Source organism: Balaenoptera acutorostrata, chromosome 1 (assembly GCF_949987535.1).
Source record: "Balaenoptera acutorostrata chromosome 1, mBalAcu1.1, whole genome shotgun sequence".
NCBI classification, from domain to species: domain Eukaryota; kingdom Metazoa; phylum Chordata; class Mammalia; order Artiodactyla; family Balaenopteridae; genus Balaenoptera; species Balaenoptera acutorostrata.
Genome location: NC_080064.1, coordinates 88,445,251 through 88,452,928, shown reverse-complemented (window position 1 = coordinate 88,452,928; position 7,678 = coordinate 88,445,251). Strand labels below are relative to the sequence as shown.

The 7,678-nt window shown below is 39.0% G+C and overlaps 1 long non-coding RNA gene across 1 annotated transcript; it reads left to right on the top strand.

Moving 5' to 3' along the window:
* Nucleotides 1-687: 687 nt before the first annotated feature.
* Nucleotides 688-7,401, top strand: LOC103006925 (uncharacterized). Its single transcript, XR_449936.1, has 3 exons — nt 688-744; nt 7,146-7,238; nt 7,318-7,401. It is a non-coding gene; the product is annotated as an uncharacterized LOC103006925 (long non-coding RNA).
* Nucleotides 7,402-7,678: the final 277 nt, after the last annotated feature.

Genomic DNA, 7,678 nt, shown 5'->3' with positions numbered 1-7,678 from the left:
AAATATGATGCAAGTGTTAGCATGTGACCTCCACACCCATTATTGATTGCATGAAAAATACTGGGTCTTTGAACTCAACCCTTAACCTTGCATGTATATTCTAAACAACTTCTGCAAACAGTATACTATCAATGTTTACTTTGGTATTCCAATAGAGAAATACATTTTTAGGAGGACACATCAGCTAATAGACTACTTAAAATGAATTGAGAAGACCATTAGAGAAAATGTAGAATGTCAGAGTAAAATATATTTCTTCACATCCAAAGTTAGCTGTATACAGTGATGTTCTTTGTGAAAAACTCAGCCAGATCCTGGGATCAGAGACTCAGTCTCCAGAAGTACAGGGATCTCAGAGGTTCTGGGGCTCTAAGAGGTGCTCTCGATAGAAAGAAGCATTTCTGGTCTGAGGCGGCTCCTGCTTAGGAGGAATTTTGGAAATGTGGTTTGGTTTCATTCCTCTCAGACTCTAGTGAGGTTGGACCTTAGTGTTCAGTCTCTCTTTGTTTGCGGGAGTAAGGTGAGGAGAACTCTGTCTCATCTCATCATTGATTAGAATTTCTATCTTTGTTGTTTCAGGAGCCAAGTTCTGGGAGCGAACCAAAGTTCGTCATTACCAAAGGTACATAGACAGTGTGGTAAGGGAGAAAATAGCAGATGTCTTTAGCTATTTGAAAGACTGCTGGATGAAAATGAACTGAGACTTACTCTCTATAAAACCAAGGAATAAAACCAGGAACAATGGTAATAGACTTCAGTTTAAAATAAATAGCAGAACTTTCTAACAGTCAGTTGTCCATATATAGAATGGACTGTAGTGTTGATACTGAGTTTTCCATGATGAGAGACAGTCACGTAAGTGGGACTTCTACAAGGTGTTCAAATATTAGGGAATGATCTGAATAAATGAATTCTAACTCTCCTTTTTATCCATAGTCTGTAGTTTTGTGATTTTGCCATTTCTTTTTCCTGATCTGTTGATTAGCCAGTCAGAATTTTTCGAACATGTGAAATTCAAATGAATCAATGTACAAAAAGCAGATTATCTTTCCTCTCTCTCTTACCTATCCTCATTATTACTGTAGATTCTGGTCTTGTCTTCTAACTTCTACCAGCTAGGGAAATAGAAGGAATAACCTCCAAGTAGAAAAATATATGGTGTTAAAATAGTAGGTATATAAAAAAATCACACGAAATTTTGGAAGACTATGCACAGAATTTCACTTTTTTAAAGCTTGGAAAGAGATGCAGTCTTGTAATGAAGTCTTAGGTGTCATGCAAAATGAGAAATCAGGAATTTGACTCTCCTGCTGTGCTTTCCCATCAACGGAAAGCTTTATTCATATAGTGAACAATTCTTTTCCCCAGCCTGGGTGGTCCCAAAGGATAGATTAAATGAAGAATTTGTGGGAGGCACAAGTGCTCTTTCTATTCTGCCTTCCATTCAAGAGGCAAAAAGAAAACTGCAAGCTTCTTTGGTTGTCTGACTCACATGTTATATGCAGGTGTCATATTGATAATTTCCTGTATGACAAGAAAAAAATAGATTCCCCCTCCGTTTTTCGAGTGGGGTTGAGTGTAGGCATTGCAGTGAAGTAGTTTGAAGATCCTTAGAGGGAGGGTAGTATAAAGCCTTTTGTATGATAGTCAAACCACCGGGTGGAAGGAAGAATGACTTGTGATTGTATCAGTCTGTGTCCAGTCAGGAGACAGAAACCACACAGTAATTAGTTATTTGAACAGGGAGAGTTAAATGTAAAGACTTGTCGACTATAACAGGGGATTCGAGTAATGAGAGATTAGATAGTATAGAGTAAAATCTCTAAAAAATATAAGAATAGCATATATAAGGAGCAGCCACTACCTGTAGGGCTGAGGTACACTTTGTTGGAGAAGACACAGTTGTGGGTCAGTATATGGCTGAGAACTCACTGGGGTACTGCACAGGTGGAACTTGCTGGAAATCTGAATCTAGGGTTCCAGGGAAAGCTGTTCATGAGGAAGTGTCTCACTGGAGGTACTTTATGACAAAACCACCCAAGGGAGGTGCCAGGGGAAGCTGCAGGCTGTTGAATCCTGCTGACTGCTCTTGGCTTCATTTATTACTTTTGTTGTTGTCCTCAATTCCTTTGATTTCTGCTCTTTTTATTATTTCCTTCCTTATGCTTGGTTCGTGATTATTTTAACTCTCCTTTTTCTAGTTTTCTTAGGTTGGAAACTTGGATCAATGATTTGAAATTTTCCTTCTTTTCTAATATGAGTGTTTAGTGCTATGAATTTCCCTTAAGCACTACTTTCCAGTCAGCCCCAAGTTTGATATGCTGTGTTTTCATTTTCGTGCAATTTAAAATCTTCTTTAATTTCCTTTGTGATTCCGTTTTTAAAAACAAATTCACCTTTTCTCTTTATGTTTCACTTTGGCTGATTTCTACTGACCTCTTTTAAAGTTCACTTCTTCTTTCCTTAGTTGTGTTAAATCTACCAATGAACCTGTTGAAAGAATTCTCGTCTGCTACTGTATTTTTTACTTATAGCATTTCCTTTTAGTTTTTTCTTATAGTTTCTGTATCTCTGCTGAAATTACCATATGTTCATGCACGCTGTCCAACTTTCCCATGTTTGTATTTTAAGCATAGTTGTTTTTAATTCCCTGTCTAATACTTAGACATCTCAGTCATATCTAAGTTTGGTTTTGTTGATTACTTTGTCTCTTGACAGTATATATATTTTTTAATTGCTTCTTCATGTACCTTTTATGTTTTACATGCATTGTATTAATCTTGTGTAGGAATGTAGAGACTGAGGTAAATGGAATCTGGGAATAAGAGCCTGGAAATTGTTATATCTCTTACTTTGCTAAACCTTTTGCATGGGGATTGAGTTAATCTAGTCAGAAATTGAGCTGGGTTTGTGTTTTGTTATTATTAGAGTCACCATCTGTGCATATTCCTTAGTGCCTTTGCATATTCCTGTTAAAGGGTCTTCCTACCAGCCTCATCTTCCAGTAGCATAGCTGCTTATTCTACTGGATCCAATAATACTTATAGATTATGTTTAATTGTATTAGGTCTGTGCCTGTGGTAGTCACCTCTCTTAGTATACGCTTGTACTTTACTCTTCTAACTGATGGAAGTAAAACCAGGTTCTTGTGATCTATGCCTGAAATGCAGAAGCAGAAGTTTGGTTATATACCCTCACATCCACCCCACCCCCTCCCCGCCCCTTGCCTCTTTCACCACTCAAGTGTGAGTGAAATAGAGTCAAATGTGGACAATTATTCTATTTCCTTTTATGTTCTCAAGTTCACACGAAGTTGCCAGAATTAACACTGTTCCACCCACAGTGCTCACTACCATAAGAGGAACATCTTTACTTTTGAATAAAAACAATAAAGGAAGAAAAGACAAAAAAATATTGGCTTTGGAAGTTATAGAAAAATCTTGATTTGGCGTCCCTTTTTATTTATGTGGTTCAAAAAGTATTATATGACAAGTAGTTTTTCTTTGTGGAAACTTATCATCAATTTCTTTCTTGGATCCTATTTCCTATCTTTTGTCTCTTTTATCAAAGATATTTCTCTTAGTAAGAGTTATTAAATTCTTCCTTCTTCTTAGAGTAGTCTGATAGCATTCTCTAATATCCTGTGAATAAATTTCTATCAAGACAATTATCACTACAGCTAACGATCTATCCTCTTGCTCAACCAATATTCATGGTTTCACTTTTGTTTGGGCACCTGAACTCCGTTAGTAAGGGACAAAGTTATGTTTTGCATGCATGGTACAAGGATATTCATAAAGCATTTGTCCTTTTTTTAAAAAATACATTTAATTAATTAATTAATTTATTTATTGGCTGCCTTGGGTCTTCATTGCTCCGCACTGGCTTTCTCTAGTTGCGAGGAGAGGGGGCTACTCTTCCTTGCGGTGTGCAGGCTTCTCATTGCAATGGCTTCTCTTGTTGCAGAGCACGGGCTGTAGGCGCGCGGGCTTCAGTAGTTGCGGCATGTGGGCTCAGTAGGTGTGGCTCGCAGGCCCTAGAGCACAGGCTCAGTAGTTGTGGTGCACAGGCTTAGTTGCTCTGCAGCATGTGGGATCTTCCCGGACCAGGGCTCGAACCCGTGTCCCCTGAATTGGCAGGTGGATTCTCAATCACTGTGCCACCAGGGAAGCCTGAGCATTTGTTCTTATTTGGAGATGGGTGGTCATGAACGGGCCTTAAGACAGTACAGATGCCTTTCTAGTCATTGTTTTAAGAAATAAACATCTTAGATAAAACCAGAGAGAAAGAGATTCTTTCAGACAATTATCCCACATAAGAATCTGTGTAGTCATCCTTTCTCTTTCTAAAAAGCTTCTCAATCATTATTCCTGACACTTCTGTCCCCTATTTTTACTTCACACCATTCAAAGCTATTAATTTCTGGGCCTGCATATATTATCCCATGTAACATGGTCAAGAGAGAAGCGTCAACTAATAGTGACTTGGACAGTATATTTCTCTCTTGCATTTGAGAAATTTGGAAGAGACAGCATAGGACTGAATGGCATTCCATAGGGTTAGGGAAAATCTGGGCTTCTGTCTCCTTGCTACCTTTCTTGTGCACAGTCAGCATTCTCAAGTTTACTGGATGGTCCAATAGGGCTACAGTCCAGTCAGACAGTAGAAAGGGACAAATCAAGGCAAGCACCCTGTCTTCAAGAACGCTTCCTAGAAGATGCCTCATATCACTTTCACACAGATCAGCTCTCAGTCACATGGCCACACCTAGGTGCACGAAGAGAGAGAAAATGTCTGCATTTTGAACTGCTGTGTGCTTAGCTAAATTTGGGTGATTCTGGCACTAAAATTAAAGGAAGAATGATTTTGGCAAACAGCCCATTGGTGTCTGCCACGTACCATATCGACATGTACATTCTTAAGAAACACATCACAGAAGTCAGTCACATTCAGAACTGAGAATTCCATTTATTCTACTAAGATAATTCATAAATTCAGTTGCATACCATTCATATGCTAGAGCAGTCTGCACACCATAGCAATTCTGAACGTAATTCTATGCTCACACCTTAATATATAACTCAATATAATTAAAATGAATTCATAGTCATTTTTGATACAAGCCAAGAATCATTTCCTCCTAAAAGTTAACATGAAAAATATGGAAGTTACTGATTAATATGTCTCAGTAAATTCTATAGCACTTTCAGTGCATGTGTTCACATTGTTAGATGTATTAACCTTTTATCCTCTGCTTACTGTCCCAGTTTTACGTTCTGTGGTGTTTACATCCACTCTAGACTCTAGACTAAGTTTTAAAAAATCGAATAATCTGTAATAATCAAAGGAATCAATAATAATTTCTTTACATTCAAGTTAAAATATTAAAGGAAATCTTTAATTGAGGACTTTATCCAATTAGAATTATGGTAACACTACTCTGCATCCCTAAATTGAACTGATTCCACAACTTTGTCTTCTTGTTAAGAAAGTGTAGGCCAATTTTAAACATAGCTATTCAAGATGAATCAGATAAAAATTAACTCTAAATTATCAAGGGAAATTTTAATTTCTCTATAAATTTAAAGCAACACCTTTCACCAATATTCATGAAGTTAATTCTTTAGATTACGAAAAACTTTGTCCTGGCCCCATTCACTATCAAATTACTGCCCCATTCCTCCACTTCCCTTTGGAGAGAAGTCCTTTGAAATATTATTCTATATTTTGTGTCTTTAATCACTCTCCTCCCAGTGTCTCTTGAATCCACTGCAATTAGGTTTTTGCCTCCGTCATTCCACCCAACCTCTGTCAATGATTTCTAGGTTTCTAAATCCAATGGTCGCTTTTCAGTACTCATCTTATTAATGTATCTGCAGCACTAGTACCATTGATTTTTTTTTAAATTAATTAATTAATTAATTTTTGGCTGTGTTGGGTCTTCGCTGCTGCTCACGGGCTTTCTCCAGTTGCGGCGAACGGGGGCTACTCTTCATTGCAGTGTGCGGGCTTCTCACTGCGGTGGCCTCTCCTGCTGCGGAGCACGGGCTCTAGGCGCGCGGGCTTCAGCAGTTGTGGCTCGCGGGCTCTAGAGTGCAGGCTCAGTAGTTGTGGTTCACGGGCTTAGTTGCTCTGTGGTATGTGGGATCCTCCCGGACCAGGGATCGAACCCGTGTCCCCCGCATTGGCAGGTGGATGCTTAACCACTGCGCCACCAGGGAAGCCCGGTACCATTGATTACTCCCTTCTCCTTGAAGCTCTTTTTTCTCTCGGCCTCTAGGACACTGCACACTTCTGGTTTTTCTCTTATCTCAGTGACCCTTCATTTTCCGTTTCTTTTGCTGGTTCTGCCTCATCTTACCAAACTCTTAACGTAGTAGTGCTCTAGAACTTACACTTGAACTCTCTTTTCTCTCTGTGCTCAAGGTCTTAACAAGTCTGATGGATTTAAAAACAATCTGTACACTGATGACTAAACAATTTGTAGCTATAACCTGGATATTTCCCCTAAATCCAGACTCATATCTAACCGCCTATTTGACATTTCAACTTAAAGATCTAATAATCATTTTAAATGTAATATGTCCAAAGCTGAGCACTTGATTTTTGCCACAAAACTTCTTCCACAGGCTACTTGTGACATCTCCATCATACCACTCGCTCCAGCCCAAAGCCTTGGAGTCATTCTTGAAGCTGTTTTCTCTTACATGCTCTATGTAATCATTTAGCATTGCCTCTTAGCATTGCCTTCAGAGAATATCCAGAATCTGACCATTTCTCATTTTCAACACTGCTATCATTATAAACCAAGCAACAAACAGTTGTTGCTTGAGGATTATTGCAGTAGCTTCCTAACTGTTCTCTCTTCTGTTCTCTTGCCCACTGTGAGTTTCTTCTCAGCAGTCGTGTCATTTCTATGCTCAAAACTTGCCGCTAGCTTCCCATTTTCCCTCTACATGACAGCTGAAGTCTCTCTGAGATTCCTCTGTGCTGCTCTCCCAGACTCTTTCTGCCGCCCGCCCCCATAATGGAGCTCTGGATTTAGCACTCTAGACGGGGCAAGAGAGAGATGACCTCCTTTGGTAGCTTCCCACACAGCTGGGGAAGTTGGGTGCTTACTCACATGCCCTCCTTTTCCTTTACAGGATAAATCACAGGCTGAGGAAGATCTTTCTTGGCTCCAAGCTGTACCACCTTGGGAGATGGTGTCACAGCTGAAGTCACACTGCTCCTTTGAGGTGGGGAGCAAAAAATGCGAGCCATCTTTTATGCTACCATGATGCTGATGTGACTTCTAACTGTGATTTTATATTTTAGCACCTCCACTTCTGCGGCTTTCTTCTTGTCTCCAGAAGTTTCCTTTAAAACCAACTGGGGAGGAAGAATTCTCATACCTCTGAGTAAGAAAAGGACAAAACACTAAAACTTCAATCAAGAAAAAAAAAAAAGATTAGCCCCACCCAAGTGAGTTAAAAATAAACAAAACATGGATTCATTAGAAATTATTGGTAAGAGACTTGTGCTCTGAAATGTCTGCTTATTGAATTACAAGCAAAAAAAAAAAAAAAAAAAACTGAATGAATTATCTATACAGAAAAGTTGTTTCACTTAACGTAGTTTTGAGTGAATGACCCTAATTGCCTCTTAGAACGTGGGAAAGGCCCTTCGGCCAGATAGT